At 34.7% G+C, this 18,387-nt stretch overlaps 1 protein-coding gene across 1 annotated transcript in view; it reads left to right on the top strand.

The window, feature by feature from the left end:
- The window catches only part of FOXP2 (forkhead box P2), a 1,129,496-nt gene that overhangs the window by 391,624 nt on the left and 719,485 nt on the right, over positions 1-18,387 (top strand). The window contains exon 6 of the mRNA XM_074367186.1: positions 6,715-7,046. The gene's annotated coding sequence lies outside the window, so the exon portion shown is untranslated. The remainder of the gene's footprint in view (positions 1-6,714; positions 7,047-18,387) is intronic.

The raw sequence follows: 18,387 nt of genomic DNA, 5'->3' as shown, positions 1-18,387 counted from the left end.
AAACTCTCAGAAGACAGAGTGGGGAAACTTCATGACATTTTTGGGTATGATATCAAAGCACAGACAACAACAGAAGAACTAGATAAATTTGGACTTAATAAAAAATAAAACTTTTGTGCATCAAAAGACACTATTAAGTGAGCAAAAAGTCAATCCATGGGATGGGAGAAAACATTTGTAATTCATATATCTGATAAGGGATGAATATTCAAAAAATATAAAGAACTCCTACAACTCAACAACAAAAAACAAACAACCTGATTATAAAATGGACAAAGAACTTGAATAGACATTTCTCCAAAGAAGATATACAAATGGCTAATAAGCACCTGAAAAGATGCTCAACATGACCAATGTTAGGGAAATGAAAATAAAAACCACAATAATATACCACTTCAAGCCCATTAAAATGGCTATTCTAAAATAAAAACGAAAAACAAGAAAACCACAAATGAACAAAATAGGTAAATAAGTGTTGACCAGGATGTGGAGAAATTGGAATACTTCTGCACTGCTGGTTGTAATGTAGAATTGTGCAGATTCTGTGGAAAACAGTATGCCAGTTCCTCAAAAAATCAAACAGAATTACATATGATCCAGCAAACCCATTTATGGGTGTGTGTCCAAAATAAGTGAAAGCAGGGACTCAAACAGGTATTTTTACACCCATGTTCATGGCAGTGTTTTTCACAACAACCAAAAGATAGAAACAATCCACATGTCCATCCATAGATGAATGGATAAACAAAACGTGATATGTACCTACTGTGACAGTTAGTTTAATTTGTCAACTTGGAGGATATTTTTGGATGAGATTAACATTTAGATTGGTAAACTTTGAGTAAGCAGATGGTCCTCCATAATATGGGTGGGCCTCATCCAAGCAGTTGAAGAAACTATAGAACAAAAAGACTGGCCTCTCCAAGCAAGAGGGAATTCTCCAGAAAACTGCCTTCTGTCTTCATCTGCACCATCAGCTCTCCTGGGTCTCCTCATGTTGACCTTCAGACTGGAACTATACCATTGATTCTCCTCAGTCTCCAGTCTGCCAACCTTAGAACTGGATTCACACCACTGGTTCTCCTGAGTCTTGAACATATCAGCCCACATTGCAGATTTTGGACTTCTCAGCCTCCATAATCACATTAGCCAATTCCTTATAATAAATCTCTTTACATAAAGATTGGTTATGTTTATCTGGAGAAGCCTGACTAATACAATCACCTACAACTGATATGTGCAATTATTGGTGTAGTTATCTCACTTATCTTTAGCTATAAAATTTCTGAACAATAGAGCTGTCAGTTGCTATTGCCAGTATCTTATACTTTGCTGAAAATTTCCTGATGCTGAATTTCTATCTGTTTTTGGTTCTCTGGTATCTCAGGATTTCATACATATTATAATAGTGTAGTGCTTACTTTTATTAGCATGAATCTTTATTCCAGGCATCAGTCAGCAGTTTCATTCACCTTTAGATGTTCACTACACTCTCTTTCTCATCCCCTTTCCCTGCCCTTCTGCATTCATTCCGGCACTGTCACCTTAATCACAGAGCATCGTCCTCCCCTAGTCTCCCTTTGTCACTCAGTTGGGGACTGCCAACCCTGAGCTCCAAGATCCCTCCAGTCTCCTCTAGCAAAGGGAAGGAGAAAGGTCCCAGGCTAGATAGGCTGTCAGACAGGCAGCTGAGTAGGCGTCAGAGAGTACTGGCTGTTCCTGCGCAGTGTTCCCAAAGGCTCTCAAGGGAGCTTAAGAGGGTGCGAAGGACCTGAGCCCAACAGTTGTGCTCTGCAGATACCCAGCTGGAATAGACCCCTGGCACAGGAAACTGAAGAATATATGAACACAGCCAGGCTGATACCAGCAGAGGAACTTTTCCAAAAGTTTTAGTACATAAGCTATATTAAATGTCAGTGATTTTTAATTTTATAAATTCTGACCATTGTCAATAAATTTTATTAAAATGTTTATAGTAATATCAATTAAATACTGACAGACTGTCATTTTGCTACAGTATTTCATTCACTAATATGGATTTTAACTGTCGCCCCTCTGAAATCCTTGTCATTGTGTTTCCTGCCCATTGAACACCCCTTTCCTTATATCATACCCCTAGGTTCATCAGAGTTAGCAAATTAAAATACAAAATGCCCAGCTAAATTTGAATTTCAGATAAACAACAAATTATTTTAGTACAAGTATGTCCCATGCAAAAATATTTCTTGCTTATGAGAAGTTCAAATTTAACTGGGTGTTCTGAACATTATCTGGCAACCTCACCTACCCACAATTTTGACTACTAATCTTGACTGTGACCTTCACATAGTAAACCATGACCACCAAAGTGGACTTTCTCTCTCAAACACAGTTGGTCTATTTCTTTGGGACCCCCTCACCTCCTATTCATCCAGGTCGTGGATGTCTATGTTCTAAGGTATGACAGCCCATAAACTTTTGATGGTGTTAATACTTAAACTGAACACAGTCCTGTACTGGAGATATGACCCTGAGCCAAAGAGAATAAGACTAGCACTTCCTTCATTGCAGACTCACTTCTGTTAACAGGGTCAAAGGCGGCATCAGCCTATTGGGCAGCCTTTATCGCACTGGTAACTAATACTGATCTTCACCTAAATAGTTTTGTCTTTTTCCTATGTTCACCTGAATGATATTTTACTCCTTGTTTTCTTTTCAAACTTCATTTTATCTTGAAAGATCACCGAAACAAGTTTTCCTTGTCCATTTCATTTCTGGGCTCCTCTGAGAGCAAGTTGAGTAGACTTATCCCCTTCTTTATTCCTAATCAGGCTTGTTTGAGATTGTGTCATCAGGATTTCATGTTATCTCTGAATATTTTTTTTCTCTAAAAAGTCAAACAAATTAATTCTATAAAGTATATGTCAACCTATATCCATGCATTAGATACTTTACATATATTTCATCTTTTAATTCTCACATAACCATTAGAGGCAAGTTCTGTTATTTCCAGTTTGCCGATGAGGGAACAGAGATACAGCAGAACCAAGAGACTTGTCCAGGTCAAGACTTGCAGTGAGGGCAGAAGTGCCAGAAATGGAAGAGGCAAGGACAGACATATGCCAAGCAGAGATGGTTGATGCATAACATCCTAGCCTGGGAAACTGCAGTGAAGGCACAATCTTTGCAGAGAAGGGACAGCCTCAGGGCACCCCACGGGTCCACAAATACAGGGTAGGATTTTTATCTCACAGCAGCAGCTATCAAGCTGCTCACTGGAGCTCATCCTCAGACAAGACTTTGAGCAGGTCTTGGCATTTGGAGATAAAATAAGAGTTTATAGAATCCAAGCACAGATGAGACTAGCCTGGACTGTGGTTGCCAAATATCTGGAATTTCTAAAAATTAAAATAGTTTTTCTAGAACAGTAAGTAAAACGCATTTTAAAAGCAAATATAAATTTCATGAGATATCTGGATAAATTGAATTGCTTTCTTTTATATATTGCCTCAAATTGTGGAATTGCAGCACTGGAAAAATATCTTAGAAATCACCTCGTTCTTCACTTAATAGGACATAGAAGTCCAGAGTGGTCACATGACTCATCTAAAAAAATCACATTTGTAGTGTTGCAGAGTCTAGAGCCTACATTCTCCAGTCCAGTCTCTTATAATTGAGTATATTGATACCATTATTAGTATAATTGATTTTAACTCTAAGTATGTAACTAATATTTAATTCATATTTATTCTATTAACAGAGGTAGAGTATCTCTATCATCTATCTATCTCTCTGATATTTATGATCATTACCCTTCCATCTATTAAACAACTTGCCTTCTTGTGGCTACTTGTTAGATCCATCTGAGAGGCTTGCTCTTTGCAAATAAGCAACATGCCATCCAGTGGTAGGTAGCCTGAATTGCAGTCAGAAGTCACACAGAGAGCCTAACAGCTAAACCCATCATCCAGGCACTAATACGAATGTCTCAGATACAGAGGATGTTGCTCTCATTCTATACAAAAATTGTTTTCTTATTTTATTTTTATTTTTAATTTTTAACTTTTATTTTTAATTATACATTTTAAATATTATTTTTCTAAACCGGAGAGTAAGCACTGGGTCCTATAAACCAGTAAGAAGGAGTTTCAAAGAGCTGAGAAGGCATCCAAATATATCACACTGTCCCAGAACAACACTCTACCTGTATAAAAATGTTTCAGAACAGATTGACATTCCCTAAGATGCTGTCCTGAACGTTTCCTAAGAACCTGTCAGAGTTTCCAAAATTTGGCAGCTTAATAAATTAAGTTACTAATTTTCTCCCAGCAAATATAAATACAGTGGCTTGGGATTATTCAAGGGGCTAGTTTATTCCAGGGGCTAAACTTAACATTTGCTTTATTTGAAGTTAGCATAGCAACCATGGCTTTCTCTGTTTACTATTTTTCCCTGTATCTTTTACAATCTCTTTACTTTTAGCGTTTCTGTGTTTTCATGCTTAGATATTCTCATGAGGCAAAGCTAGATTAAACAAATCCAATATGAATAATAAAAATTAATATTTTATCAATCTAGTTACATTTTTGATATTATGATGTATTTGGACTTATTTCCATCACCTTATTTTGTTTGTATTTTACATACTTTTGTTGCTTAATTTTTCTGCTCAAGTTTTCTAATTTTCTTCTTATTCCTCTACTAGTTTAGAAATGTGTTCTATTTTCATTTTTATAGCAGTTGTCCTTTTATTTTTAACATTTTTCCTTGACAGAACAAAGTTTAACAATACATACTATCATAAGTAATATTAAATAATAACCTCTCAAAAAGATTAGAAAATTAATTTCTAACACATCCCTCCCCTCTTTTATATTAGTTGTCTAATATTTTCAATGCTACTTGTTTTTAAAATCTTAAAAATAAGGTCAAAATTTTCAGTTAAAACTTACTTAGTTTTATCAAAATATTTAAAATTACTTTGGGAGAATTGCTTCTTGCATCCTAGTCTTTTCCTTTAGCATTTTTTTTTTGTACTGAAATGCATCATTTAATATTTCTTTCAGCAAAGTCCAAAGATTAAAAAAGCTCTCAGACCTTGCATAAATGCTTTTATTTTACCTTCTATCTTAACCAGTCATTCAGCTGGGTATAAAAGCCAATTTGTTCACTGATTTCTTCTGAGCCTTTGAAAAGTATCTTTCCATTACCCCGTGTAGCTCTTGACGCCAATAAACAGTCTGTTCTCATTCTAATTACCTTTCTTTACTAGATGGTCGGTCTTTTCTTCTAAAACCTTTAAATATTTTCTTTTTATCTTTTACGTTCTGCAGTTTCATCCCAACAGACTAGTTGTGGATTTAATTTTATTTTCTTGCTCTAAGTTTGTGTGACACTTCAATCTGAAAAATCTCATGTCTTCTTTCAATTTTGACAAACGTTCAGGCAATATTGCTTTGAATATTGACTCACTTCTAGTCCCTATCTCTCCTTATAGACCACCTTTCAGACAGATGAGGCTTTCTCACTTTACTCTCCGCATCTCTCAATATTCATTGTGATGAGTAATTTCATGTGTCAGCTTAGCTGTGCTAAGGTACCCAGTTGTTTTGTCAAACACCAGTTTAAATGTTGCTGTCATGTATTTTTTAGTGTGATAACATTTAAATCAGTAAACTTTGAGTAGAGCAAATCACCCTTCCTAACGTGTATGGACCTCATTCAATCAGCTGAGGGACTCTAGACAAAACTGAGATTATTTGAGGAGGAAGGGATTCTGCCTTCAGACTGCCTTCTCACTTAAGACTGCAATTCAATTCTTCCCTAAGTCTGTAAGCCTGCCAGCCTACCCTGTGTATTTGGGATTCACTAGCCCCCACAATTGCTGCCTTTTATAATCTAATAAATGATTTCTTCAGCTCCAGATTCCTGTTTACTAACAGCATTTGAGCAGCTCCTAATCTGTTTAATCTTCCATTAAATTATTTTATTTCTTTAAAGAATTAAAAAATTTTGATCCTTTTTTTTTTTTTGGCCAAATTTTCCTGCCTATGGCCATAGTATCCTATTATATACATTATGGTTTCTGTTTCTGTTTTGATATTTTAAAATTATTTTAAAATACTTATTTTACAACATTTAAGGTTGTTTATCATATCCAGATTTGGGGGAGCTAACTTTCTTGTGTGCTGCCCCTGCTAACTTCATCATGGTGGGGAAGACTTGGGATTCTTAAGTTGTAAAAATATCTGTGCAAAGGTTGCTCCTCCTGAAGTCTTAAGAATTTCCATGGTTTTCAGATAAATGTCTTACCCTTGAGCCGTCTTTGACCACTGACTCCCTGCACTCCCCTCACACCATATATAAATCAACTTCCTTTATCACAGGATTTCATAGAGTACTTTTTATTTGATGTCATTTACCTGAGTTCGTAATTATGTTTTTGTTACTATGATTATTTGACAACAATCTGTCACTCCTTTACCCTCAATAGACTCTTAGCTCCATGAGAACAGGAAATACATACGTTGCAGTTCACTGTTTTATCCCTAACACTTGGCACAGTGTCAGACACATAGTAGTTACCAATTAAATTTAGTATCTGTTTGTTGAATAAATGAATGACTAGATACATTCTTTTATCCTGCCTAGCATGAGAAATTTCCTCCTGGATGTATTTCATGCAGATACTGAATGGATCAGATTTATTGAAATTTTTTTTGTTTTCTCCTACAGTTGCTATTGTTGGTGCTGCTATGGCTAAAACATTCAAGTACCTGAAACATCCAGATACAGATGTAATGCTAATTACAGAGTTTCATCGGAGTTTTTGAAGTTTTGAATTTGAAGTCATGTAAAAACACCAAAAGTTGCCTTTTATAAGTCCACAAAGCATTTGAATATCTTTAATAGAAGAATGGTAAACTCTCCTCCACCTGAAGAAATGTTTGATCAGAGTGAATACCATGAGATGGTTGCAAAGAATAAGATCCCTAATTCATGGCTTTAGGAAACCTAATCTTTATTTCAAGCTGGAAGACGCAGCCCAGGATTTTCTTAATGCTCAGGTAAGATGTCTGGTACTTGGAAGCTTTGGGGTTTCAGAGAAATAACAAATAGAAGTTTCCATATTTGGTTTTAGAACATCGTGAGACTGTTAACTGTATGGTTTAAATGAAACTTCTAGTATCTCTCTCTAACATTTTTTGACATCCCCACATACTATGATAGTAATGAAGGGGTATAAATTTAGGTACCAAATTCTGGAGTCAAAGAAGGCTCCTCCTTGCTGGATTCCTAGTTGTTGACATATCAGCTTCAGCTTTATGTTGATAGGTGTGTGTGTGTGTGTGTGTGTGTGTGTGTGTGTGTGTGTGTGTGTGTTCTGCTGGTCTCACACATTTTAGTCACTAGATTTTAATAATAGTATTCTTTTTTGATTGTTTGGGTATCCCTTCTGAATAACTGGCATCTTAGTCAAATCAGTGGTTAAATAGCTTAGTGTTCAATATTTTGACTTCTATACATGTGCATATACATGAGGTTGGTTGGAAGGATAAATGAGTGGGAAAGCCATTTGTTGCATGGATGCATTTGGTTTAATCAGTCCATACATAGCTTCATATAGTGGCTTCTGAACAATGAATAAATTTTTATAATATTCAAACCTTGACATTAAAAATAACCAGGTCTATAAACCTCTGTTATATTGTCTCACTTACAGGGAAATTGAATTAATTTTTATTTTGTAACTGGCATAGTTCATAGTTTAAATGTTTTAATTTACTATAAATACAAAGCAAAAGTTTTCATCAGAAGTATAATATAATTATTGTAAATTTAATAGTTGGTCAATTACAAATAGCCAGTAAATCTTTTTTTTTTTTTTTTAATTTTAGCCTCATAAATAGTCATCTGGCATTAAATATTTGTGATCTAGGCCAGTAACCTTTTTCAATCTCACAGGACCTTTTTTAATTAAACTATATCTTTGTCCCATGTCTATAATCCTCTCACTGACATTTTATATACAAGACACCTTGCTGAAAAAAGGTCAAGCAGTACAGTTATAAATGGAAAAGAGATTAAAAGAATTCTCAAGCCATGGTGTGATCTAAGAGCGAGTTAAATATGGAGCAGTACTTAGTAGACATGCTCAGAAAAAAGGAGGAATCCTCTGGGTAGATTTTAGTGATTGGGGCAGCAAAGCAAATGAAAATTATTTTTAACAGCAAAAGTGAAAATTACACATCTTTTTTCATAGTCCACAGTACTTATTGTGGAAGACCACCATAAGGCTTTAATAGCCATAAAAAAGTTCAGGAAAACGATTGCAAAATACAGTCACGGTGTTTGTATAATTCTTGCCTACAAAGACACTTTTGTTGCTCCGTAAACTTGCCAATGTCAGTCTAGCGTTAAGGTTAATTAACTCTAGAAGTAAAAGAAACATGTTGAAATTTATATGCATCAATGAAGAGTAAGAAAGGAATGCAAAAACTGAGAAAGGAAGAGGGGGTGAGCAAACACCGCATTACTGAAAATTCTCTTTTAGTACCTATGTATTGAAGAGTAGTTAAAGTGTTTGGAAGGTAAATACATTCACAGAAGTGACTTACATTATTTTCACCAGAACATTAAGCAGAAATTGGAAACGGATTTTTCCCCCCTTAATATTCTCCAGCTGGCATGTTATGACTAAAACTTGCTGAATCCATGCCACACTGTGATGCATTTAATGGTGTACATGGGTACAACTAAACAATACATTACTTGTAATGTCTGAAATCACCTAGCAAAGCATGGTACTCAAGTGTTGAAATACCACTGTCTGTTTCTCAGAGGTTGCTTAGTTATACCCAAGAGGCTAACCTTCTCCGAAAAGCCTTTACTGCTAATTTCTTTCTGTCACTTTTATATAGTCCAGTGATAAAAGGGTACCCTTTCATTCCTATGTCATCAGAATAGTGTTATTTAGATGTTAATGCCGGAGGCAAAGCAGGTGACACAAGACTTTTAATCATAAAGACTCATGGTTTCAGTGTTCCTAGTGGTTTTGTTTGTAAACAGTCCCCTTGGTTGCAAACAACCATTAATTTTAAAAAAGAAAAAAGACCAAAAAATAAGATAAAATTAAACGAGAACTTTAACTTTGACTTGAGCTAAATTTTTTTTGGTGTCTCTCAGGCTTTGGGTTTTGGGGCAGAATTTTTGTCAGTGCTAAATGAAAAGGTTACTGTTTGCAGTTTCCTTCAGCTATTAAAACTGCTGGCAGTGACTGAACTGTCAGGTTCCAGCAGGCCAGTCCCTGTCCAAAGTAACCGGATGCTGTGTTTGAGAAATGTGATAGTTGGCAGGCTGACATTACGATGCTTGTGACCCAAGCTTCAAATCGGCTCTCAATCTACACAATGAGAACAGTTTCTATACATAAAAACCTGGCGGTTATTTTATTTGTATGTTTGCTTAGTGGAAAAAATTCTTTAACCTAGTAGCTAGTTACATGTCTACAAATCAGGCCACTCAAACAGGTTCATGGAGTTCTGGCAATTTTCAGTATGTTCTGTTGGAATGCAACTTTTTTTGTTTCCAAGTGACTTGTTCATCTAGATATAATTTTAGACTCAGACCAGTTGAAAAGCTGGAAAAATTCAATTAATCAAATAGTTTCTTTTTTTAGACAAAGACCTGCAAATAATTCACTGAACTGTCAGAAATGTCTGTTTTGCCATGATTATGTTGGGGTATTGATGTGCAAAATATGTTGAACTTTTGTCTGAGATCAGGCAAAGTGAGTCAAGCCAGCCAAGACAAATTGGGTAATTGGTAAATGTTATTTTTCAGTTTACTCTCTTAACTGATTAACTTGTCAGATAGTTGAAAATAAACTTATTGGGAGATAAATTATGAAAAATAATCTATTGAATTATATGCTGTATACAGCACTTCTCAATAACCCTATTATTAATGTTGTTTTCCTCATTGGCACATTGAAGTTTAGGAAACTAAGATTCAGGGGGTTATATAATTTGCTTAGGGTCATAAAAATAGTAAGTTGATTTATCTCTAATCTCATGCTTTCCCACTTGCAATTCTATCTTCCATTTACTAATCTGTCTGTACTGCCATCAGAAATGGTGATTTTTTTGAAGTTTATTTATGTACCTTACTATTATTATTATTACCTAGATATAATAAACCAAGCCTTAATTTTATTTTGTCTATCCACCAATGAAATAAACAACTGAAAAATGTCAAATTGTGGCATATTTTAAAATTACATCCAAAGAGTTTTGTTTAAAAGAATAAAAGCACATAAATTTTATTTTAACCCACAAGCATATATATGTATATTTTATACATATACATATATATGTAAAATAAACAGAATTTAAAAGTGTAAATATGGGGTATTTTTTGTATTATACTTGAGGTCTTTCTTTTTTTCCATGTTTCATAAAATCTGTAAATTTCCATGACCCTGCAGATATTCAGAAAAATATGTTCACTACTGGAAAAAGGACAAAATGTTTGTGATATGGTAAATACATTAGGAGTTTGCTAGATGGTGCTGCAACATATGTTTGTAATACTCTGCTGAAAGTGTCTGCTTGAATAGGAAATTTTGTTGCAATTAGAAATATTCAGATATGTATTGATATTTGGAGTCTTTTTATCATGATATATGAATTACTGTTTTAAAAATCCTACAGATATTATTACTATTTTATATATTCAATATACACAAAAACTACTAAAGCTGATAAAAGAATTCAACAAGGTAGCAGGATACAAGATTAACATACAGAAATCTGTTGCAATTTTCTTTACACTAACAGTGAAATATCAGAAAAGGAAAGTAAAAACAAAACAATCCCTTTTAAAATCACATCCAAAAAACTTAAACACTTAGGAGTAAATGTGACCAAGGAGATGAAAGACTTACACACTGAGAACTATATAACATGGATAAAGGAAATTAAAAGTGATTTAAAGAAATGGAAAGAGTCCCATGCTCTTGGATTGGAAGAAATAATATTGTTAAAATGGCCATACCACTGAAAGCAATCTACAGATTTAATGTGATCCCTATCAAGTTACCCAGGACATTTTTTCATAGAACTAAAACAGATAATCCTAAAATTTATATGGAACCACAAAATACCCCAAATTGCCAAAGCAGTAGCAAAGAAAAAGAAAGAAGCTAGAGGCATAACCATTCCAGACTTCAGACAATACTACAGAGCTACAGTAATCAAAACAGTGTGGTATTGGCACAAAAACAGTGACATGGAACAGAATAGAGAGCCCAGAAATAAACTCCCACACCTACAGTCAATCAATCTTTGACAAAGGAGGCAAGAAAATACAATGGAGAAAAGATAGTCTCTTCAGCAAATGGTGTTGGGAAAGCTGGACAGTCACATGTAGATGAAAAAGAATATGAAAAGAAAATATATGTGTATAACTGAATCACTGTGCTGTACACCAGAAACTAACACAACATTGTAAATCAATTCGAAAGAGGTTACTAGCAAGTGAAATCCAAAGTTATATGAAGAAAAGTTATACATTACAACCAAATTGGTTTATTCCAGAGGTGAAATATATATATTTTTATATACACACATATACATACATATGTACAGTTGCACATATATAATTTCTTCAGTTGCAGAAAATATGATAGTGTTTAACACTCATTCATAACAAAATTCTAAACTAAAAGTAAAAGGGAACTTGGGAACTTTTCTAAACTGGTAAAAGGACATACAACAAACCCTACAGAAAACACTACTTTCTGTAAAATATTAAAAGTTTTCCCTCTGAGTTTAGAACTGAGAAGAGGATGCCTGCTCTTACTACCTGTACTTAACACTGCACAAGAGTTCCTATCTAGTGAAGTAAGGTAAAAGATAAAGAAATAAAACTTAATAGACTGGAAAGATCAAAAATACTATCATCATTCACAATTGTACTCACTATTGTATATTCTAAAATTTTAAAAATATTATTAGAACTGAGGGAATACAGCTAAATCACCACAGTTGATCTTTATTATCTGTGAATTCTGTGTTTGTGAATTCTTCTTCTTGTTAAAATTTATTTGTGGCAGCAAAATCAATAGAGGTAACAATTTCATGGTCATTTGTGAACACGAACAAAGGGTGAAAAATTTGAGCTGCCCGACACAGGTTCCCAGCTGGGATCAAGCAAGGTGACATTCTGCCTTTTTGTTTCAGCTCTCATACAGTAGACTTTGAGTGCCCTTTTCACAGTCTACTTAGTGCTATATTTTATGCAAGTTTGTGCTTTTTGTTGATGATTTTGCTGTTTAAAATGGTCCTGGGGAATAGAACGAAGGTGCTGCCTTGTGTTTCTATGTTTAAGAGGGCTGTGATATGCCTTACAGAGAAAATTAGATTAGCTTTTTTCAGGTATGAATTATAATGCTTTTGACTGTGAATTCAACGTTAATGAATCAACAGTATAGATTAAACAAGGTGTTTTTAAGCAGACACATACATAAAATAAGGTTATGTATTGATCAATTGACAAAAATGTTGTGACCAGAAACTCACAAGAAGGTAAGTCTGCATTTCCCCCAGGATCCATGGTTCAGTATTCTCTAATTCAGTGTTAACAGTGACTTTATGGAATGCAACTACTGTGAACAATGAAAAATAATTGTATAAGCAAAATCTATATGCAAGTCTTGAGTATTTTTATATTTGCTAGGAACAAGCAATTAGAAAGCCTGTGCCAGACAATGGAACTCTAACAGTGGACAAGACCACATCAGGAAACTGGGGTTCCTCTCCTAAAAGTACAGAGTTATAAATGGAAGAACCTAGAATCTTTCCTCACTTACACAATTTTTCAAGTGTTGCTTTGTGGTGAATAAGAATCACTCATTTTCCTCTCATCTTGGCCAAGTGAATGTTGCATTTTTCAGCTGAGCTGACAGAACAGATGAAGGCGAAAGAAGCAATACTCAGGAGCACAGTTACTGATAAATAATTACAACAAGGACATTATAATTATTTAATTAAAATCCTCGCACGGGGAGAGATTATGAGTCTTTCAGCTTGCTACCTCATTTGGACGATACTAGTCATTAACCAGTTTAGCTGGAGTCAGCGCCTAAATGTCCACATGCTCCATTTTGTCGTTGAAAGCTGTGCAGTCAGCAGCCATGGCTGCACGCTCTGGGTCCCGCTGCTGGGCGGTACAGGCACCCTCCCTAATGGCTTTACACCTTGTATGTCTCAGCTACCCATAAGCGTCTCATCAGCCTTCTCTGGGATTCTAAAGGCTTTCCTTTGAAACATAGTGCCCAGAAATTTTGGTGGTGTGTACTTTTATGAAGAACATACTGAAACCTCTGCCAGAGAATAGAAGTCAACAGAAATCAGGTCTGTCTGACACTCTCTCTAAAGAGGTGTCTCTTTTTGCTGTATGTAAAGGAACTGGTTGGAAGGAGGAGGGTTTGTCCCTACAGCAGCCCTACACCACCAACCCCAAAGACAACTTTCAGTAAGATGTTAGGGTATCAATATTTCAGTTTCCACATAGAAATCAAAGCCTCTGCCCTTCAAATCATTCCTTTTTTTAGTATAAAGAAAGAGGCAACTACATTCTTACTACATAAGAGACTGTTCAGACAAAAGAAATAAGAGAGAATTGTTTATCTAAATTTCTAAATTCAATAATGGAGCCTCCTCTGTTTCTCTGTTTCTGTCTGTCTCTGTCTCTCTCTCTCTCTCTCTCTCACACACAAAGACTATTTATTTTGGTTTTACTTTGAAAGTCATTTATTTTACACTGTTGTGGCCCAATTCTGGAAATTCACCTAGTTTCCATAAATGTGACAAATTACCCTGTCTCCGAAATCAGCTTGAAGTAGGACGTCCTGGCAAATCAATGAAGCCCCACAGGCACAGTACCTAAGAAAAATAAGACAACTTGGACTATGGTTTAGTAGAAATTTTAATAAAAATTAAAAATATTATCCTGGACTCTGGGCTACTTTTTTTTGAAAGTCTAATACGATATGGCCACCCAAACAGGTGAGTCATCTCCAGAATTTTGAAAACAAATTACAATTTAAAACTTTTATGCAACCTGTGTAAACTGATTACATAGGCCTCTGGTTTTCCAGTGACCCTCCAAAATACAAATTTCAGGAATGCTAAATGTTCCAGATATGGTGGAACATACAGAAAACCAGATACACAAATACCTTCTTTTGAGAATTCCTTTGTCTAGTCTCCTTCCTTGACATAGGTGAGGACTGTTCTATCCATTTGGGAAAAATGAGACTTGGAGTAAGTGGGAAGGGGTCAGACTAGATAACTTTTAGGATTTTTTAAAATCTATATTGATGAATTACTTATTAATATGTAGGTTCATATGTCTTTCCCTGTAAGTTGCTCCTTGTATAAAGATCTACTTTCCCTTTTCCTCTTCTTAAATACATACTCTGCTACAGCACCTTTTCCTTCTTCCAGGAGCCAACGTAGTCTCTGTCTCAAGGCTTTAACTGTTCTTCCCTCTACCTGGAATACTCCCTTTGTACAGACCTTCCAATTTCTAGCTCTTTTTTTGTCGTGCAGATATTAGCTTGAACATCACTTCCTTAGACAGGTCTTCCCTTACTGCCTGGTTAAAGCAGTCAGCCACCTGTTATTCTCCATCTTAATACCTTCTTTGTCACCTTCATAGCACTCATCATAAGTATTCATTTGATTACTCACATACTGACTGTTTCTCTCTGTAGACTATAAGCTCCATGAAGAGAGGCATCATGTTCGTCTTGTCCACTGTTAGAGTCCCATTGTCTGGCACAGTGCATGAATGAATGAATGAACCCCAATCAACTTGGAAGTAATAAGCAGAAAGTTTCATTTAAATATTTTTGCTCCTTTTTTATTTTCCCTTTTTATCTGAGCTGGTTAAATTATTGACTATTGACTGAATATGATTGACAACTATTGTCTAGATGTTTTTTGTCTTCATTCTTGCAATGTGTTTTGTTTTCTTTTAAATTTTTTGGCATTTTTTTCCTATTGAATCTTATTCTGTTTATTCTTGACCACTTCATTAATAGGGTGGTATGATTAAAATTTAAAATTTATCTTATAAAAATATCATATGTTAGTTTAATTTTTCTTTATTTTTCTAATTTATTTCTTTGTTTTATTGAGGTCTAGATCTCTATCACTTATGAATACTTCTCTCAAGGAATCCCTCAACTCATCGTCCAGATCAAAATTATCAAGTCAGTCGTTATAGTATCTGTTTATATTTATGCAGTTACATCAACAGTAAATAAAACTAAAATTATTTTCTAACTAACTTTTTATTCAAGTTTTATTAAATTTTTTTCCTTTGTTAGATGTTTATCATTTTAATCCTTTCTAAAATAAAAAGTGAGATCTTCCTCCATTGGTTTGTTTGCCCATTGTATAATGGCCCTAAAAAGTTGTAATTAATATGTGTAAATTTTGTTACACATAAAATAGTGCACCAATCTGAACAATATGTTTGTTTATGCTAGTTAAGGTTATATGTCATTCTACCTAAAGCAAATTGTTATCAAACCTTAAAAACATACTTAGCCAAATCCTGGCTATTCAATATTTCTGGACTTGGGATGGCTAACTTATTTGCAAGAAGATTTTTCATAGCACAAAGTCTAATAAAACCTTACTTTCCTGTTCATATTATTGTAATTTAGTTATGAATATATCAACTCTTCGCTGGCATTTACTTTCTTGTACTACTCCATGCATTTGGTTTTAGTTTGTCTTACAACTAGGATTTTTTTAAACCACAAAGTTGATCATACACTGTAGCTTTCAGTACTATTTGTATCAAAGTTGTTGCTGTCTTTGTTGTAGAATGGGGGGCAGCTGAGCAAGTTGAGAGAGCAGCTTATCCAGTGACTTGTGGGTTGGGTATTGTGAGGTGGCTTTAAAGTCTTGTTTGGAGTTTCATGCATTTTGAGGTGGCGGAGCAGTATGAGAGGACTATTTATACATAAGAACAAAGACAATTCTGGAACTAAATATAAACAGTTTTCCAATTCCCCACTATTTCAGATTTCCTACGTAACATCTCCTAGTCAGAGACATAGATACTCATATTTGCTTGTGTTTTATTTTATAATTTTGGTCAGAGCATTTACTGAAGACCACCCCAAATGTCACAGGAAATAGCAAAACACATGAAACAGTAGTAGACAATTAAATATCACAATTTTACTCTGCATATATTTCTGTATTCTCTTGCCTTCTCACCTCTGGAAGTGGTGAGCATCGTGAAAGAAGCAGTTTTCCTTCTCATTCCTGTTTGTATCTCTGAAATTTCTGCTCTGAGCCTTGGCCATAGTAAATACTCATTCAACATTTGTTGAAAAGAATTGAATTAAAATTCCTTCTGTGAATGTCCATTTTTAAAAATGAATAGAATATTAAAAATCTATATTTTTAATGAAAACTCATTAAAACCATTAGAATGCTATAAAATATCAGGCTATATAGCCAGGTTTTGTTGCCTTTCCAATCTAAACCAATTGTTTAATAGAAATAGACCTTCCCTTCTAGACAACCTATTCAGAATAGGTACCCATTTCTGAAATAGCACGACTTTGGAAACCTGTGAGTTTAGATTCAAAATCTTGCAAGAGATTATCTGAGCCAGAAAGAAAGAGCCCACATCTCTTAAAAACCTCTAACACAAATAAGCAGCAGAAATGTTTGCAAAAAATATGTAGCTAATAACACAGTGACTCTTTTACAGATGAAATGGCATTGTAGTTTCTGACATATCACTGTGAAGTTTTGCTTTTCCACTTGAGGTTGACCAGCTTTATTCATGTAACCTCACAGGGGATGATATTACATCACCTTCTACGTGCAATCTGCACACAGTTGTTAAAGACCTTTAACTCTAATGTGCACTGACCTCTTGACCATTTGCTCTCACTGGTGGTTTCCAATTTCTTCTATATCAAGTGGTGACCTTAACATTCTAACTCACGGATATAACTATTAGAACTGAGCTGACATGATAAATGACTATTCTTACCACCCCAATCATATTTTTATTTTTCAGAGATTCAGCTGATAGTTTTGTCTTTTCAATTTACCGTTTACTTCTCCTGAATAATGGCCATTTCATGATTAATTTGCATCTCCCGTAAAAGAAAAAGTACTCAAATAATGCAATCAGCAAATATGATTTCTGTGCTTTATGGTTTGATATTATTGATCAACTTCTTTGTTTTTTCAAAATTAATTGAGTAGCAGTATATGCAACTGTGTATACTCATGATTGTCTAAAGCTTTGTTACTTTCCACATTTGCAGATTTCATCATCTACCCTATTGTCCCCAGTCCTACAGTTCTCACATTTACCTATAATTATTTTTAAAAGACTTTATCATCTAGGTGACTATAAAAAACTTTGCCTAGCCCTAATTGTCCCTGTAGGTTAGTTTCCGCAGTTTATGCGCTCTATTGATATTTATCTTCCTGCCACCTGATACTAAATACATCTGAACCCAAGTTTATTCTCTCCAGTCATCCTTATTCTCAAACTGTCTGTCCTTGATTATCATCAGTGGCAGAACAGTTCTGTCCCAGCTTTTGTCAATAACAAATTGAGACGTATCCTTCAATTATGTCCGTGTAAATTATCTATCCTACCTGAGGGATTATTTTTCATTTACCAGGATTTTAGCCATCCCAATTAATATTTAACGTTTAGTCAAGATATCCATCAATTGGCTTAACCGAGTTTGTAGCTGCATGCTTGCCTAAATAATGATATACAGCTCTAACGTAGTCAGACAAGAGACTTTTAATGTTAATGAGGATTTATTTAATGGACAATAAAAGTTTCATTATTTAAACACTAGGAGAGTAAGGACTACAGTCTAAAATCAAACTAATCTATTTCCTGAATTATCCGTCTGTTTCCATTTGGATATCATCCTTGGAACATGTAATTTAAAACAGTGGTGATTGTTTTATGATCATTAATTTTTTTACTGAAAGAGTTAACGCATTTCTAAGTGTCTGATAGACATCCAAAAATAGCTTTATTTAACTTGACAAACACAGCCCAGTACATATTTAAGCTATTTTGAAAATAATGGAAAATCTTATTAATAGCTGTTTTCTCTTGTGGGGTGTGGTGAATACTAATTTAGGGCAGGTGAAAGCAAAGCAATTTAACATTTCCCTTGTTAGTTCCTTTGACCTACAAGTTTGGAGGTCTGTGCAATACCCTTGAGTTTTTTTCCACAGGATAATGTGATAGTTGCTAAGACTTTGCTAAACACTTTTCTGTTTTGCTGTTAGGGTCTACCTGTATCTTGTTCAGATATTTATTTTCTACATT

This window comes from Camelus bactrianus, chromosome 7, assembly GCF_048773025.1.
Source record: "Camelus bactrianus isolate YW-2024 breed Bactrian camel chromosome 7, ASM4877302v1, whole genome shotgun sequence".
Taxonomy (NCBI): domain Eukaryota; kingdom Metazoa; phylum Chordata; class Mammalia; order Artiodactyla; family Camelidae; genus Camelus; species Camelus bactrianus.
Note: the sequence above shows the minus strand (reverse complement) of the source record. Positions and strands in the feature narration are given on the sequence as shown.